Source organism: Dermacentor silvarum, chromosome 1, assembly GCF_013339745.2.
Source record: "Dermacentor silvarum isolate Dsil-2018 chromosome 1, BIME_Dsil_1.4, whole genome shotgun sequence".
Classification (NCBI taxonomy): domain Eukaryota; kingdom Metazoa; phylum Arthropoda; class Arachnida; order Ixodida; family Ixodidae; genus Dermacentor; species Dermacentor silvarum.
Window position 1 is genome coordinate 371,532,183 of NC_051154.1, and position 19,472 is coordinate 371,551,654.

General features: G+C 45.3%; 1 long non-coding RNA gene across 1 annotated transcript; it reads left to right on the plus strand.

Annotated features, from left to right (window-relative positions):
• The first annotated feature begins 370 nt into the window (after positions 1-370).
• Positions 371-17,967, plus strand: LOC125942424 (uncharacterized). The gene is made up of 3 exons (XR_007465096.1): positions 371-434; positions 12,371-12,503; positions 14,801-17,967. It is a non-coding gene; the product is annotated as an uncharacterized LOC125942424 (long non-coding RNA).
• Positions 17,968-19,472: the final 1,505 nt, after the last annotated feature.

A 19,472-nucleotide genomic window follows, 5' to 3' on the forward strand; every position in this document is an offset into this window, starting at 1 on the left:
ACGCGCGCGTGTATCGTGCGCGTGTATCTGGCCTAAAGCCCCTCCATCCACGCGCCGCTGCCGCACCTGGCCGGCGAAAACGCGTATGGAGGGGCTTTAATCTGGCCCGGCCGTGGTTTGACAATGAAAGTTCGCAGCTGGAACGCTAGATGGCGATAGCGCACCGCAATGCTCGGGTTGCAAAGCGAACGGCCCGGAAGCGCATTTACATTCGCACGCCCGTACAGCCGGTCGATTGCAGCGCGCCCGCGCGGCGCTAAAGGGAACTACACATCTAGGTACTTGCTGGGGACGCGTCTCCGCGAACGCCCCTAGCTCCGCGATTACCTGCGCCCTTCGCGCCCTAGGGCTGCCGCCTCCCCAGCTTCTGCATGGCTTCACAGAGCGCCCCAAGCCAGCGCCCGCCGTGGTCCGTCAGAATGCTGGAAAGACAGGTAAGTTTCATTTTGTCTTCTACATTTGCTCAAGGATAGTTAACACAGTGGGGTCCCACAAATGTTAATGTTGTATTCAGTTGTGTTCCTGAGTGAAAGTCGTGGACGCAGATGCAAAAAAGAGAGACAGTGGCTGTTCTGTCGCGCGCGGAGCCGTACGTACCTGTGTCACTGTTTATTCATTTTGTCTTCTATATTTGTTCAAGGATAGTTGGTCCCACAAATGTACCTGAATGAAAGTATACGCGTCCGTGCAGATGCAAAAAAGGGAAACAGTAGCTGTTCTGCCGAGCGCGTAGCCGTACTGCGCTGTTTATCTGTGTTCATTCAGTCGCACCAGCGCGCGGCCCTACGATTCGTGTCAAGTTTGTTGAGCTGTGGCGCAGAAAACGACAACCCATGGCCGCGCTCGAGAGAAGCGGTCGAATGAGCGCGGTTCGCGATCGACTGGATTCCTACCGAGCAATATCAGTATCTAAGTATCGCAGGTGTAAAAGTGTATGTGCTCACAACGCTCACATTAATTTACATATTTAGAAAACACGCATTGCAGTCGAATCATTACTGATGGGCAACAGAAGCTGAAACATTTAGAAAACATGCATTCGCGCCGTATCGATCATTACTGATCAAATGGTGCCCTGATAAAATGCCCACCAATATCTCTGATACGTTAATTCAGGTCATCTTTAAGCACAACAAGGATCCTTAACAGAAGCCAAGGTGAACAAACTTTTTATTCAGCATATCTGCATATGTACTGGAATTGAATGCTGCAAATGCTTTCACAATGTTTACATCTTGTACAATGTGAGGAATCAATGCTGCATGACAATAACAACAAACACAAAATTGCACATGACTCCAACTACAGAACAAGTTTGATAGTAATGCTACAGCTTCCTCCACGCCAACAGATGTCTACAGTAGTAGTGGGAGAACTTCATCCTGAACAGTGCACAGTTTGGTTTGACAATGCTGATTACAGTGGAACTGACAATTAGCAAGCAGCTGTTACTCATGGAGGTGCATTCGGAAGCATCACACTCATTAGTTAGCAAAGAAACTTTTCGATGTCACTGGCCCAATTGCTGTGCACAGCTAGAACCAACAGACCTTTTATTGCACATATGGCCTGGATAGGAAACAGAAAATGGTGCTTTTAAGGCTCATTCACACTGGCGACTGGCAGTGGTCGTGAACAAACTTTTTATTCAGCATATCTGCACATGTACTGGAATTGAATGCTGCAAATGCTTTCACAATGTTTACATCTTGTACAATGTGAGGAATCAATGCTGCATGGCAATAACAACAAACACAAAATTGCACATGACTCCAACTACAGAACAAGTTTGATAGTAATGCTACAGCTTCCTCCACGCCAACAGATGTCTACAGTAGTAGTGGGAGAACTTCATCCTGAACAGTGCACAGTTTGGTTTGACAATGCTGATTACAGTGGAACTGACAATTAGCAAGCAGCTGTTACTCATGGAGGTGCATTCGGAAGCATCACACTCATTAGTTAGCAAAGAAACTTTTCGATGTCACTGGCCCAATTGCTGTGCACAGCTAGAACCAACAGACCTATTATTGCACATATGGCCTGGATAGGAAACAGAAAATGGTGCTTTTAAGGCTCATTCACACCGGCAACTGGCAGTGGTCGCGCGACCAAGTTGGTTGCAAAGCTACCAGTCGCAAATGGTCGCTTTTCTCGAAAAGCGACCATTTTGGGCCAGTCGCTCGCTGCTCGATTTTTATGCCGCGCGACCATGGTCGCAAAGCTGCTCAGCCAATCAGCGCCGCGCCAAAAGTGATGTTATGTGTTTTTATCCGGCGTCCTCCACGCCAAATGCAATGTCCACGCCACCATATGCAGACTACAGGCCGGTAATTGGTGTCTTGTCTTGGGGTGATGCTGGGATGCAGCAGCTGCAGCAACGTGTTGAATGTACGCGGGTGCATTCGCTGGAAGATAAACAGCAGGAAAAGAAAGCACAACATAGACCCCTTTTCCAGCTGCCGTGCGTTGGATGAGCACGCCACCCAAAGGTCAACAACGGGTGAACAGTTTCGCTTTAATATTATGCACCGAGTCTCACCACAATGCGAACTAGAAATTACAAGTTGTTCTCGATAGTACTCGTTGTCATGCTCACAAAGTTCGGGCAGGAGGCGGCTTGCGTGTCCGGCCAGTTCACGCGAGCGGAGGCACGGGCGCACCCACCAGCATCGCATTTTCTTCGGAGGCTTCTACGCTGCCACAGCTGACACTACGGCAGAGCACATCAGCACAGGGAGGACGTCTTCCTGTTCGCTCAAATCAAAATGCAGCCATCGCTCGAATCAAAATCCCTGGCTGTTGCCGGAATGCGAAACCAATTTACCCAGTGCCAGCGAAGTGCGCGCGAAGTGCGTAGGTTCCTAGAGTTCTCGCTGAGAACTATAATCTCCGAGATTGCGACTTGCCGGTCGCGCTCAAGTGGGCTCGCCGGTGTGAACATCAGTCGCCTTGGGTCGCTTTTTGGTCGCGAGTCGCAAATGGTCGGGCGACCTCCTCAAGTCGCCGGTGTGAATGAGCCTTTAGGACGCTACTCGGTGAGTGTCCAAATCAGGAACAAGACCACACAACTCTACCTCCATGTTGTCCTACACCAAGGAGGTAGTCAGAATCAACAGTGTGACTCTTGTAAAATTGGGCTAACTTCTGACTCACTATGACAATGTGCTCAACAGACACACAATGGGCACACTGGTGAACCAATGCATATTTATTTGCTGCTAGAAGCTACCTTTGCATACGGGAGTACACAAGGAACTCAACATACTGGATGCTTGGGGAACCTATGTAGTCCGTTCCATGGGCTACATCCCTGGCCATGGTTCACAAGGAAAACAAAACAGTGAGCCTTTGTGGCAAGTACAGCTTCACAATTAGCCCTGCTTTAGGCCAAATCCTTAACCTCTCAACCATGAGCGAGTTGAATGTCAAGGTGAATGGGTCTTCCAATAGATACATGTCCAGCAGGCATACCAGCAGATACAAGTAGATGAAAGCTCCTCTGAAGATCTCATTGTGACCACAACAAAGTCACTCTACCGAGTCAATCGCAATTCTTTCAGTATTGCCATAGCACTTTTGTTATTCCCACAGTTCATGGCCTCTGCTTATTGGAATTGACAGCACAAGTGTGTACATCGATGATATTGTCGAGGCCAGTGATATTTTTGCCCGTAACAATATCCTTAAAAGCACTCATGGGACCACTACAAAGTGCAGGAGTCTGTGTTTTGAAAGAAAAGTTTGCATTTGGTGCACCATTTGTAGGCTTTTTCGGCTACTTTGCTGACACCAGGGGCACCAGACCAACGGCTGGAAAGCAGAGAGCCATCAGGGAGACCCCAGAGTCAAAGAACAAGACGAAAATACAAAATGTCCTTTGAATGCGCAGCTTCTATAGCTGTTTCCTGCAGTATCGAGCATCAGTAGCAGGAAGCCTACATACACTACGAGGGTGGCGATGTGGGCTTGTTGGTCGGTCATCATGGAATAGTATCTGGATAGCGCAGCAAAACACGGACATGAGAAGAAACGAAGACAAGTGCTAACTATCAACAACAAAGTTCATTTCCGGGACCGGTCGTACTTATACAAATAAAAAAAGCACATGCACAGCGATATCAACTCTGATTTCATATTGCTGTGCACGTGTTTTTTTTTCTTGTGTGTAAGTACGACCGGTCCCAGAAACAAATTTCGTTGTTAATAGTTAGCGCTTGTCTACATATACTCCTCGATTAAGAAGTTTCTTGGAATTGGGGAGGATGGCAAAAGCACTGCCTTTCAAAGGCTGAAAGGCATCCTAAGCTTAGTGCCAATACCAAGCCATTTTGATGAGCTCTGTGACCTCATTCTGCCATGCGATGCTTCACCCTACGGCGAGAAAGCTGTCCTCTCACAATCAACTATAGAGATCTTGAAGTGCTAGTATCTTTTGCGTCCTGAACATTGTCAAAAAAGCAAGCAAAACTACAGGCACGTTCAAGGAAGTGGCGGAAATTCTCTTTGCAATGAAACATTAACTGTATCTTCCAGGTTGCTATAAAGCTGTGTGCACTGACCATATGCCGCTACTGGCATATGGTCAGTGCACTACTAGGGGTAGACAGGGTTCTTTCTGCAGCTCCTAATGGATTTCAGGAAGGCGATATGAAGAAGTGGACTGTAAGAGAATTTGCCCCATTCAAGTAATGCAGAAAAGAGCTATCAATCCATAAAGGTTGCATTATTTGGGGTTCGCAAGTGATTGTGCCAAGATACGCTCAAGAGCAAGCCCTAAAGGTGCTTCATGTCAGCCACCTCGAAGTTGTGGCAATGAAGACTGCAGCACACAGTCACTTTTGGTGGTCATGCATCTCTTATAGTCCCAGTACTGCTTTCATACATCAAACGACACAGATGACAAACAGTGTTAGGTGAATGTGAGATCTTTTGCTATATAAGTCAAGAAGGCCAACGTGTAGAATTAGTGACATATTGTCACCCAGCTAGTACAGCTAGAATATTTGACCAGCAACAGATAGGCAAAAAACACGTCAGCCTCTAACAATGGCTGTACCTCGGAGAGCGCGCGCGCAACCACAAACTTCGTCGTTCTCACCTCAAGGGGCCAGTGTCACCACGTGCCAACTTATTTCACGTCATTGCTTCCCTCTCAAAAGCGACCGACCCAGTCGCTTCAAGGGCAGTGGGCGAGCACTATGGGCAAGAGTGCCAACATGAAAAGAAAAAAAAACATACAGGAATGTACACAATGCTGAAGCGGTTTGTGAGGGTTGCTTATCCCTCGCGTGCGTAGTACGGCTTCATCCGTACTACGTGGACGACTTCAGCACGGGGACAGCGTCGGTTCGAACTAGGATCAGAGCTTCGAGGCACCACCTCATAGTTCACATCACTGAGGCGGCGTACAACTTCGTAGGGGCCGAAATAGCGGCGCAACCATTTCTCCGAGAGCCCACGGTGTCGGATAGGTGTCCACACCCACACGTGGTCGCCTGGTGAGTACTGGATGTCCCGTTGGGTCCAGTTGTAACGGCAGGCATCGGTATTCTGCTGGGTGCGGATGCGATTCCGAGCAAGCTGGCGAGCTTCCTCTGCTTTCTCGACGAAATCTTCAGTGGTGTCATTCCTTGTGGTTCTGTGGTCTACCGGGAGCATGGCGTCTAAGGGGGTTGTAACGCGATGTCCGTAAACAAGCTCAAATAGTGTAAACTCGGTGGTCTCCTGCACAGCGGTATTGTAAGCAAACGTCACGTATGGCAAAATTTTATCCCATGTCTTGTGTTCTACATCAATGTACATGGATAGCATGTCGGCCAATGTTCTGTTCAGGCGCTCTGTTAAGCCGTTAGTCTGGGGATGATAGGCTGTGGTCCTTCGGTGGTCAGTATGCGTCAGAGTGACGACTTGTTGCAACAACTCCGCTGTAAACACTGCACCGCGGTCAGTAACGAGCACAGCGGGTGCACCGTGACGAAGCACGATGTTGTGGACGAAGAAGCTGGCGACTTCAGCAGCAGTTCCCCGCGGCACAGCGTTTGTCTCCGCATAGCGAGTTGAATAATCAGTTGCCACGAGTTGCCACGATTATCCACTTGTTTTGCAAGGAAGACGTGGGGAACGGACCAAGAAGGTCCATTCCCACTTGCTGGAACGGCGCCGGAGGCAGATCCAAAGGCTAAGGAGGCCGGCAGGCTTGACGGGTAGGACTTTACGCCTCTGACAGTCACGGCACGTTCGCACATAGCGCTGAACCGACGAAAATAGGTGTGGCCAATAGTATTTCTGCCGTATGCGTGCTAATGTCCTCGCGAAGCCTAAGTGGCCAGCACAGGGATCGTCGTGACACGCCTGTAAAACTTCCTTGCGCAGCGCCGTCGGAACGACGAGAAGGAACGTTTCTTGGCTGTTCTCGAAATTTTTCTTGTACAGGACATTGTTCCGCAGGCAGTACAATGTCAACCCTCGTGAAAGTGGGCATGGGACAACGTCAGCTCCCTTGAGATATCGGATGACTGGAAGCAGTTCAGAGTCTGCACGTTGATAGTCAGCCATGTGCACCACGTCGACGACACCAAGAAACGGCAAATCGAGCTCCAAGTCGGAGGATGTCAAGGGAATAGGAGAACGCGACAAGCAGTCAGCGTCGCTATGCTTATGGCCCGATCTGTAGACAACAGTCATGTCGTATTCCTGGAGGCGGAGGCTCCAACGAGCGAGGCAACCTGACGGGTCTCGTAGATTGGCAAGCCAGCAGAGCGAATGGTGGTCACTAATCGCTCGAAATGGCCGGCCGTACAACTAAGGTCGGAACTTGCTGATGGCCCACACGACTGCTAAACATTCTTTTTCGGGGGTTGAATAATTAGCTTCTGCTTTTGTAAGACTACGGCTCGCGTACGCAATTACACGTTCTGCGCCGTCTTGCCACTGAACCAGAATGGCCCCGAGTCCTACGTTGCTTGCGTCTGTGTCATCGAAATGCGCCAGCACTGGAGCGGATTGAAGGCGTTTGCGCAATTCGGTGAAGGCCTGCTCTTGGTCTTCCGTCCACGCAAAGGGCACATCTTGTCGCGTCAGTCTCGTGAGAGGTTCAGCAATCCTCGAGAAGCCTTCAACGAAACGACGGTAGTAAGCGCAGAGGCCCAGGAACCGCTTAACAGCCTTCTTGTCTTTAGGGTGAGGACACTCGGCAACGGCAGCGAGCTTTTCTGGGTCTGGTCGTATTCCTTGGGAGCTGACCACGTGGCCTAAAAACTTGAGTTCCTTGAAGCCAAAGGAACATTTTTCAGGCTTGATGGTGAGGTTTGCCTTGCGTATTGGGGTAAGGACACTACGTAGTCGGGTGAGATGTTCATCGATCGTGCTGGAAAACACAACAACGTCGTCTAGGTACTCTAGACACGTCTGCCACTTTAGTCCGACGAGTACAGTGTCCATCATTCGTTGAAACGTAGCAGGAGCGGAACAGAGACCGAAAGGCAGGACTTTAAATTCGTATAGCCCGTCGGGAGTCACGAAGGCGGTTTTTTCACGGTCACGCTCGTCCACTTCGATTTGCCAGTACCCTGACTTTAGGTCTAACGAAGTAAAGAACTCAGCATGACGCAGACAGTCCAAGGCGTCATCGATCCGTGGCAGGGGGTAAACGTCTCATTGGTGACTCGGTTAAGCCGTCTGTAGTCAACGCAGAAGTGGAGCGTGTTGTCTTTCTTTTTTACTAGTACGACAGGCGACGCCCACGGACTAGCGTGCCAAGCTTGCGCTTCGAGCACGCGCTGCGCTTCTTTATTTTCTCTTCTGCCTTCTGCCGGCACCAAGGCACCGGCTGAGAGCGCCGACCTGAGCGCTTCGCACTGCGGCGTCGGTGGGCGCTACACCTTTATTACGAACCACATGGATATTGTGTGTGTACACCTGTACTTTTGACAGTGCTGAAAGCTACTTATGAGATAGCGCATAGGTGCACATCACCGAGCCCCAGGTGGTTGAAAATAATTTGCAGCCATCCACTGCAGCCTTCCTCATATCCCATGTCCATATTCAGGACATGAAATAGCATAAATTCTTTTACAGCGCAGCTGTATATGGCTAAGATCCGGAGTTTCGCGGCGTCTATGTGCAAAAACTATCATCATCAACAATGGCTCGAGCGTCGTCGTCTTCTACAGCTGGCTCGTTGGCGCAACCGTGCGAACACGATCGTGCCACTACTCACGCGTTCGTCGTTGTCATCGTCTTCTTCCACAGCTGGCTCCGTTGCCGCTCATCATTCCAGCATAGAATTTCACTTCTCTTCTGTAGTCGTAATGGGGAGGCCAGGCCACATTGTACGGGGGTATGAGCCATTCATTGTCTTAAGTGACGGACGCATTTAATAACAGAGGTGATACGAGAATGTGTGTGCGTACCTTTCGTCACGATGACCACCGATCAGGACAATAAATATGTTCGTACCTTCATTCAAATTCTCTGTCACCTCTGTGTCGTGTGCTAAACAGCTTCGCTGGTCATCCACCTTCACAGAGTGGAATGGCTAATGAATTTTTATGTTCCGTTTGATCAATGTGATGGGCACACATTACCAATCACATTTTGCAGTTTCTCTAATGGCATTTCGCTCCTGGCACATTGTCCTTTATGCTTTTGCTTAGGGCATGGACTCGTTTTGTTTTTTTTTGTTGGTCGTCCGGCTGGGATACGCCCTGAGCCCCTTGGCAAGCCAGGTCGACGCCTTGCCAGGCTTGTTGGCTGAACTTTAATTTTTTTGCCATGCCTCTTAGTTACCACAGCAGAAGCCTTCAACCTCAGCAAGAATTCATGAATGGCGCTAGTTGTGGTGATGTCATCCAACTGTGCACTCACAGAGTGCAGGAGTGCAGCACTAGCAGGGTCTCTTGCAGCTGCTGAGTAGATGCGCTTCATGCTCTTGTTAAACGATGAACACTCGTAGTCTTCTGCCAGGTCCTGCGTAGAATTTTTCTTTTGTCAGCTATTGTCCATCCATTCTAGCATGAACTTTCTAGCTGTGAATTTGATTGTGCTTAAAAATCTGGGTCCTCAAAAGCAAAAACACATTTCCCCTTTTTATAAGGTAGCGTGCCCTGAAATTGGTGATGATGGCAAATTTATATACTTGAGCAAGTGCCAAAAGTTGTTTAAAATCTTAGAGAGCAGATGTCTGCAATTTGACCAGTAAATTACTGCAGTATTTATCACAAACAGCCTAAAACAAAGCCCTCCTAGTATGTGCATGCATACATGCACTCGTAAATACACATATTTGTGTGTGTGTGTGTGTGTGTGTGTGTGTGTGTGTGTGTGTGTGTGTGTGTGTAAGACTACAGGTAAAACTACTAATTAAATCAGTTCTGGCCAGTTGACCAGCTTTCATCTGTAAATTGCAGAGGTTAGAGTGGCTGCATTGAAAATGTCAGTAGTCAGTTTTTACAGCAAAGCTTTCTTTACATTTTATTTTCGAATCCGAGTTCTTCAGTGGAATAGCTGAATCGTAAGCCCATTTATCCCATACATGCAAGAATGAAACAAATGAATAATTCTTAACCTTACTGTTGCGAAGAGTGCCTTCACAGATGCAAAACACGTGGTGTGGGAACTTCACTATTGACTTTGTCTTCTATAATCAGGAGATTGCACCACAGAAGAAGCTGAGGTGGGGGGCACACCAACCACTCTATTTTGCTTATGGCAGCTAGTGTTTCGAGACGACTGGCACATGCAAAACAACACATAGCAACAATTTGGCTATATAATGAGAGCAGCTGCTCGTTCCGGCTCCACCTATCGTCTGAGCCAAGCTTTGTGCCAAGTATTCGAGGCTTCAGTACACTGCAAAGAGTTAACAAGGGCCATTAACATTATAATAAAGAATTTTAAAAAGAAAGGTTAGCCCCATGTGCACCACCAGAGCAGCAAGTTGTGAAGTATAGTACGTATATAGCAATGTGTGTAGTAGTGGTCTACTCATAATAACTGTAATGTGATGTAGTGTCTCTTGCGTGATGTAATGTAACAATAGAGCAATGTAGTAAAGTCATTAAGTGATCATGACTGAGCTGCAACATTCTGACTGAGCTGAGAAATGTGTGGGTAGAGCTTATCATTGCATGTAGACACTGGAAGTCAGAAATGAATTTCTAGAATGTGTGTCATAGGTGCTATATATATATATATATATATATATATATATTGCACCTATGACACACATTCTAGAAATCGTCTAGGAATCCCCTGTGGAGTATTCGTTTCATCAGACTGCTTTTAGGCAATAGTATTTGCAGTGATGCTATGAAATTGTTTGCATAGTTCAGATAACTTCAGTTCTCATGGACAGTTCTGCACACCTGCAAGCAAATTGTCCTGTATTAGCTGTTTTGTGTTACTTTTTCAGAGGAAGCAATCCTTATATACTTAGAAAAGCATGATGCAACTGCCATGAACATTTGCATCCAGCCACATTCTAGTTATTCCATTTGAAACTAATTTGGATTCCATTCACATTGTGTGACATGAAATGGTAGTGGAATGTAACGTACCTCGGGCTGTAGGCTGGAGCCAGCATGTGGCTCTTGTGGACTGTGCAGTGGCTCAGTGCAGTCGGCACTTTCTTGTGCAGCTGGCTCACTGGGCCCAGGAGTAGGAGAAAGTGCTGTGGTATTCTTAGTGGTAAATGGCATGAAAAATTGCTCTGGGGGGCATCGATCCCCAAGTGCCAGGTGAGCCAGCTCTCTGCAGTCTCCTGGTGTGAGCTCCGGGCTGTTCGGGAATGGCCCACCAAAGGCCCGCTGCACAACTGCCTGGTGCTTGCAGAAAGCTCCCTGGCTTCCCTTCCAGCAGCTGCAAACTCCTACATCAGCCCTTACCTCATACATCCCATTACCCAAAGAGTTGGGCACATTGTAGACATTCTCTTCAACTTTGACTATTAATTCTGGTGAAATTTCAGGCATTTTTTGGAGGAGGTGTTGGAAATCAATTTTGTGTGATTGTTCACGATAATTTGCATGGCGCAGCAGCCGTGTTTCGAAATATTTTTCCCAATTAGTCATTATAAATTCAATCAAGGCTACTGCGTTGTAAGCTTTGGTTCGGCTGAGAATGATATCTTTGAGGATGCGGACAGATGCCTCCGAATAGTTGTTAGTATTCTGTCCTCTTGTGATGATCCCAGCACGGTACAAGAGCACCCACTCACATTCACGTTGAAGGAATGTCTCAACTCTTTGGACGTAGGATGGATGAGGCAGGGCATGTAGGTATGCTTTGGCTGCCTGAAGTTCGCCATCATCCTTTGCGTAAAGGATCTGAAACACAATATGAAACATTGAAGTGTATCAGTTGGTTTTCAATGCCTTCATTGTCTTCTAATGGTGTTTTCATATAGTTGATTGGCAATCTTAAAGAGCCCATTCTTTCCAGAAATTTGAGTTTGCAACAATAAGTTCCAGGCCAAATTATTGCTGTATCTTGGGCACATAGTCTGTGAATGTTATTCCTTTTCTTGGTTGAAGAACTCCATTATTTAGTGGCTGTCAGTTTGTGGCAAACGTCACACATTATAATGATTGCATTCCTTATTTGTTAGAATTGTTTCAAATAAGTGTCATGAAAACATTTCCTTCACCATGTGTATTATGCAATAGTAATGTAGCTAGCTAACGTGATATTAACACTAATGAACGAAACAAATTGCCATGACAAATGGCAGTCGCTCGCACAGTGAATTAATCACTGTGCTAACCCTCCCCCCACGACATGCCTATTCCGATTTATACCCAGTTGAAGAAACGACCACGACGACATCCTGCCGTAGAGGCTAGATAGATGGATAGATGGACGAACGGACAGACAGACAGACAGACAGACAGACAGACGAATGGAGTCAAATCGCCTGAAATTTGTGATTAATGCTTCGCCTTAAAGACCTGTGTTTCACTGTGCCTCTTTGCATTCAAAATGACCATAAATTACTGAAAAGTGACATAACAGCGAATAAATTAGTGCATTTTAGAATACGACCCTGATAAAAAATTTCAGACTAAGCAGTTGCAGCATTTAAACTTTACCACACCCCTAGAAAGCACAAATGAGTAAAAGGAAAATCAAATTGAAGCTTTTCCCTCACTATCTACTTTGGGACCGAGTTGCACCACAGATATCAGAGGTTAGTATTAATGTTCTAGTAGTACCACCTCATTAGCTTTTCTTAACTGTTTCAAGTAATAATTACCTTGTGTTCTGTCATTTTTAAACTAACTTAATGGCAGCACTTTAAGCCTTTCTATTACCTTCTGAAAGCTTGCCATGAGGTGGCGCCGGTCATCTTTTGCTATCTTGTTGTGTGCAGCCAAAAGCCAGCGCCATTCAGCCTGGAGGACATGAAATATGCACAGCAATTGTGTCGCTGAGGGCCAAACGTCACAAAGGGCATCCTTCTCTGCCCTGGAGTTGTCTGTCATGAATGCTACCGGAGCCTGCAGGTAAAAAAGAACTTAATGAATCAGCACTTTCATGGATGAACCCTGCATTTCCTTGAGATATTAGCATGCCACATCATGCAAGTGCATAGTATCGTAAGCAAGATAAAAATGCATTACTCAGTGCTGTCCTTCAAATAGAAATATGCCATCTTACTGACATAGAAAGGTCTGTTCCGAATGTTTATATAAATTTGTTCAGCCCCAGTGTTGTGACGGTTTATGTGCCTTTTTGGTAACTATGCTGTTCAGATCACTGTTTCTGGCGCAAATCTTGCTTCAACCTATGTTAATGTGGTTGCTTGTAGTGCTTGGACTTTTCATTCAACTATTTTTCTGAACCTAAGTATATTGTAATATTTGTTGAAGTTCTCGTCATTCTATACTGTCTGTGGCATGTGCTTTCTGAAATGGCTGCCTATGTTATTGGGAAGCAAAACAGTAGCGTGAAACAAACAAGCACGAGACGAGTACACAGGACTGGTGTTTAATTCCAGCTGAGGTTTACTGAAGAACTGTGATATTCGTAAGTACAGCACAAGACCAGCATGGGGTATTACATTGGTGATAAAACAGCCACATATCAAAGACTTCCCAAGAACCCCCCCCCCCCAAAAAAAAAAACACATCACAGTCACGCACCATGACAAAACCGTGCGGCTCAATATACCAGAGGTGATTAGAGACAATCGAGAGTATCGCAGAGCACACTTGACTCTAAATAATATGCGAAGGTAGGTTGAACCACATGGTCTTACCCGCTAACTAATAAAGACCTAGATAAACAAGATTGAATAGTAAATGCTGCGCTGGTAACCAAGACCTGGAAGGAATACATAACAGAAAACAAAAATGAAAGCAAGAAAGAACCTAGAATACTTGTCTAAAAAAGTATATACGCTAAAACTATAAAAAATCATCGCCCAAGCACTCCATACACCTGCAACACATGCACATGCACTCCATACACAACCAGCAAAGCTGAAACGTGTGGCCCCAGAGTTTATCACTGGGTTAATCCCGACGGTACATTAGTGTCTTTCTCAGTTATTGGTTACATCTTTGTGTTTCTTAATCAGGTTACACACACATTGGGCTGCGACGGAGAAAATGACGTCACTGACGGTATGCCTGCAGTCCACCGTTGTCACATTGCCGCTAGCGATTCTTCAAAATTAGATTGCTTCAAAATTAAATCTGTCCGTCACATAAGACAATAAATGGCTCATACCCCCTTAAACACGGCCTCCCCATTACGATAACAGAGAAGTGAAATTCTACGCCGAAATGATGAGCAACAACAGAGCCAGTTGTGGCAGAAGATGACGACGACGAACGCAGGAGCAGTGGCACAAGCACATTCGCGCGGTTGCGCCGAGGGGTGCCCACTAGCCAGCTCTGGAAGAAGACGTCAACGCTCAAGCCATTGCTCATGATGATAGTTTCTGTGCGCAGGCGACAGACGGACGAATCGGCTAGCCATATACAGCTTCGTTGTAAAAACAGTAACAATGCTTAAACGACGAGGCGCTGCATCAGTAAACAGGGACACTACACATGTCCTTCCAGGAAGGCGACTTCTTTGTTAATTAGGGCTAAAGAAGTCGTGCCTACCTTCACATAATATTTAGAGTCAAGTGTGCTCTGCGATACTCTCGATTGTCTTTAATCACCTCTGGTATATTGGGCCGCACGGTTCTGTCATGGTGCATGACTGTGATGTGGTTGTTTTGGGGGTGGGGGTTCTTGGCAAGGTCTTTGATATGTCGCTACTTTATCACCAATGTGATACCCCGTGCTGGTCTTGTGCTGCACTTACAAATATCACATTTCTTGAGCAAACCAGTCCTGTGTACCCATATTGTCCTTGTTTCGCTTGCGCTACTGTTTTTCCTTCGCAATTATGAAAGAATTCCTCCAAGGAAATGTTTTACCTCCCCTTATGCACTCATTTTTATATGATTGTCACCAGTGACAATTTTGCAAACGGCCTCCATTCTAGCTATTAGCTGTGGAGTTATTCATGGTGGGTATATTCCCATATTGGTGCAGTAGTCACTAAATGTAATTGAAAATCAAAGTGCTTGTGCCTGCTTTAGTAAAAGCATGGAAATCTGTTTCCTGGCAGCCATAATATAATAGTAACTTTCGTTGTTGTAAAACTGGCAAGCCATTTTAACATTGGTGTTATTAATTTCTGGTATTCAAAATAAACTTTGTTCCTTCAGCAGCACTGATGCAGTTTCTTTTACAACATGTTTTAATTGCAATATAAAATTCGTACCTCTTTGTTGCCGAAGCATGATGGGTGCTTGTCCTTCAGCAGCTGAAAAGCAGCACGGTACCCCTCCGTTGTTTGGGAACTGTGAACAAGCACAGCTACAGCCACTGCCCCTGCTTTCGTGGCCGTGAGCAGCACAGTTGCCGTGCTACCGTCTGCATCGCATGACGATGTTGAGTCCACGAATACAATGTTCTGTGACGACTCCAGGCTCTGGGCGCGCCGCATAATGGGCGTCACAATGAGCACCGCCCAACAGTCATTGGACGTGCTCGTTGAGCAGACATTAGTGCCTGCGTATTCATAGTAAAAAGTGTCAGCTTTTCTACATGAATAGTTTCGTTGCTATTGGTAAAAACTTCAGCATGTGTGGTACATGTGAAACAATTCGAGCTATCAAGCTATGAAATATGCGTTGTCGTTCTAATGACGAGGACCACGTTACTCTGGCTTAAGGAATTAAGTTTTCTTTTTATATAAAACTACCAAAATGTGCATGGAGCATTCCTTAACAATAACAGCAGCATCCACTACGCAGTTTCCTATGGCCTTTGATGATAATGCATAGGTCACACCGGCTACTACAGAAGTGGCAATTTGTACCTGGATTGCTAGAAATAGACATCTTGCAAACATGCACACGTGCTCGCCCAAGGAGTAAGTTAAACCATCACAGGGGTTGGAATAACATAACACTATTCCAATTTGTTTTCATTTGAGCTTCACCATTAGTCCTCCTTAATAGGTGAAATTAGCTCAAACCCCACTAGACGGGCGCGGTCGCTGCCCATATAAGCAGTGACCGAGCCATTTTGACCTATCATGGGGGGCTAATGGTAAATTTGGAATAAAAACAGATTGTAATAGCTTTACATTATCGCGGCCTTGGTTTGCCCAATGTAAAAGTATTAGCAAGAATTTTATCCACAGTGCTTCGTGACTTTGGACTTTTGGTGCTACTCTGCATTTGTTTGCAATCATTTTTTTTTGAGCATTGCTTTTGATACTGAAGCCATTGTAAAGTGCTTTGGTCATTTTACAGCAAATACAACCTGCATGCCTGTCCTGTCTGTCACCATCTTATGATGTCAAGGGAATGCTATACCTTCCTTGTTAACAAGCTAGCAAGTTATATCAGAACTATCACCGCATAGCTTTTTGCCAAGTTATTCATACAGAAACCACAAGCGTGTGTCACCAAATTTTTGTCTTTTTGAAGAAAACTGCTTTGTATTTGGTGCTAGTAGGCTCTGGAAAGAGTATAGTTTTTTTTACTAGTCTCTGCTAGAACCAAGCTCCATCTTTTTTTCTCTGAAATGACCTTATCCCTCTCTGAAGGATGAAGGTGGCATCAAAATGGGGCAAATGCCCCAAGCTCCGAGATGTGCATGCATATTTCTACAAGGGGCATGTACAGGGTCGCTAATTCACCAGTTGTCCCTTGAAGTTGCAGTTAACAGCACTTGGCCATAGTGAGAAATTTCATCACTTTTACATAGAGCACTTGGTGCTGAAAGAATCTGGATAGAACACTTCTAAGCTTGATGCAGTTTGTCGGAACAGGCGAGAACCCCACAGACACCTGACCTGGCAAAAGGTTGCTTGGTGAAAGAAGTCACTGAGATGTTTAAATGGGCCCTGAAACACTTTCCTAACTAATAGAATGACCTCACTATGAAGGGCATTGCCTCATGAATCTCATGCTGCAAAAATTTTTCAAATCCTTCAACTATAAGTGCAGTTATCGCGCCGATACCCGGCATTCGCTCTCTTAATCTCACCGAGCACGCTGGAAGCTACACAGTGGAGCTGGCCAAAAGTTGAGTGTCGTGGTACCTGGCAGTACCTGGCAGCACCTTGTGGCAGCCGCGGTAGAACACGCTACGCAGCATGCCACTGCCATCTTGGCGGCCATGTGCAGACGCAATGAAATGATTTTTCTGTCTTTTTTAGATCGCAGACATGTGTATTTCTAATTTTTTTAACTCAACATTAGCAGTTATATGTTGCTGAGAATGCTCTCGCGATCACAAAATCAGACAATAGTGTTGGCGGGCCATCTGCTTTATGATGACACTTTATGGTGACGCAGCATGGTGGCATTGCCGAAGTGAGAGCAAGCAATTTTTCGCTGTTTTTGACACGGGATTGTAAATTTCGTGCTGCATATGTGCAGTAATATTTGACTCGCATGTTCACAGCAGCCTCTACGACAAATCTGCAAGATTTTTTTCCTATGTTAAAGAAGTGTCTCAGGGCCCCCTTTAAGCCAACTAAATAAAAATACTGCAGTATGTGCTCATGGCATCTATCATCAACCGAAGAAAGTAGGGGACAGAAGCCAGTAGTGCTGGTAGTATTCTCAGTGCCCAGTAAGCATAGTCATCTGTGCATAGAGGTCAGTAGTGATGCCTTCATTTTACAAATTTCTTCTGTGTATTCCTACATAGCATGTCGGAGATAGCAGATGTTATTGTGGGAGCATGCACTTAACGTGAGACCGTTGACTGAACCTGGTTCAACTGTGTATCGTTTCAACTGAGATTACCGCCTTGACTTTAGAATGTGCAATTTTGCGAGAATACAATGTCATCTTGAACTGGAAGTATAATTGACACTTGACAAGTTTTACTCAATGCTCCTGCACTAGGCATAATTGCACTTGGGGTCCAGTAGCTGTGTTTTAGGGCCATTGCCCTACCATGCCTGAACTATAGTAGTGTTTCCAGGGATATTGAGCGTTTGCGTAAAGGATATGCAGCAGAGCGACGTCTTGGAAGTGATTCCTCGCTTTAAAGTCACTGAGAAGCAATATTACATTGCAGTGAATGCATATGTCAAGGACAGGAGCTAACATGCACATCCAGAAATCGAGGTTTTTGCTGATTTTGAGGGAGCAGCTAATTCTACCGGGCTACATATGCTGTTGCCTAAGATAACCTATGCGTGGAAAATATTGTGCCTACAATGCAATGTTTTGGACATTTCCATGTTCCGGTTCTCTGAAAACTATGAACTTTATTGTATTTTGTTGACATGTTTCACCTTTATGTGTGTTGTTTCTTTGCAGTAATAAAAATGAGATTTGTTACAGAGATCCTCTGCTGCCTTTTTCTCTTGGCTTTTCCTGTTATCTCTGCTGCTTCTCAGCTTCATTGTGAACCATGTCTTCTAACATCAAATATTACTGTAACACAGAATTACCTGTAAAAGACAGTTTGTTACATATTGTCTGTGTTTTTTTTTCCTGACATAACATCTGCCCCTGCACGACTATTGCACTCTGTCTGTACTTAAAGAAATTGGGCTCTCGAACATAAGATGCGTATACATCTTAGATATGTATACAAGATCTCAAAGCTTATTTGTGCTAACACTTAGTTCCCTTTTATTTGGAGGAGGGATCTAAGTAAGTTGCAGCAATGGGTTACCACCATTGCCTTGGACAAGCACATGTATTTTGACAAAACTATTGGCACTTTGCTGAGGTGCCACCTTTTCTTTATCAGTTCTTGGTATATTTGTTACCATCAGCTAAACTTTTTAGCTTGTTCCATGTGCAATTACTGCTGGTCATTGCTAACTGTTATTGCATTGTCAAAGAATGATGACATTCAGATGGTGTCGGAGCTCATTTAATGTTGATGTTTGTGGTACAGCAATACAAAAACCAGTTATGCTTAATACCAACGGCGCATGTTTTCAACAAATATGTTATAAGAAAGCTCACCTGCAGCTGCGTACTTGGCTACCTTCTCCTGCAGCTTTGCCAGTGGATTTCCTGGTAGACCAAATCTTGAAATCCTCCATTCGCTATGCCACCAGTACACACTCCTCCTAAGGGGGTTTATGCTGCCATTGGCAAGCTGGAGGGGGCCATCAGGTTTAGCAGCGAGCAAGGCTTCATGGTGCCGTATTGCTTCAGCAGGCCCCAAGCCTGTTTCAAAATATCCACTGAAGGACGCCTTAGTTTGCTGACTGGCACGAAGCATCCGTAATGCATCAGCTGACTCTGTGCTGTGGTTATGCTCATGCGATAATTTGATGACTGTTTGTAGGGGGACAGGCCTGCGTAGGAATGGATCGTTCTTTTTCGTGTCCCTGTTCAATTTTTTACTTTAATGTCTAATCTAGCGTCGCACTTTGTGCTTCGCTGAGTAGAAGTCTTTGTCTTGTTTCGTTGGTTATGCTGACAGCGCCAAACTTTGTGGAAGACCATCCTAAAATGAGAATTCAGAATTTTTTTTAGCAGGCCACATTGTTACCAAGTCTTTCTTAAAACGTATAATACATATTTCATCATACTGTACTTTTTTCCTTCATGAATACCTGTTTCATGCTTTGTCTATTTCCATTCTTTCTTTGTTTTCAACAAGATGCGTTTGCTATTATTCAGGAGCTGACTAATTAATTTATTGCTTGAAGATAACACATAGGTTATATAATAAAAGCAGAAACCCATGGCTTTCATAGGGGTTATAAAAGGGGTTCCTGGATTGCATGATTTTAGGCAAACATAATCAACATTCAAAGAAAAGAGATCAATTGTGGCTATACAAATCTACTATTGGGTCTGCATTGATTCCTTTCTTTTCATATTCACACTTTCTGCTTTCTTGTCAACTTGTATGTCTTGCAACCAGTGTGTGCAATTTATTGTTCTTAATCATATGTTTTTAAATCATATTTTA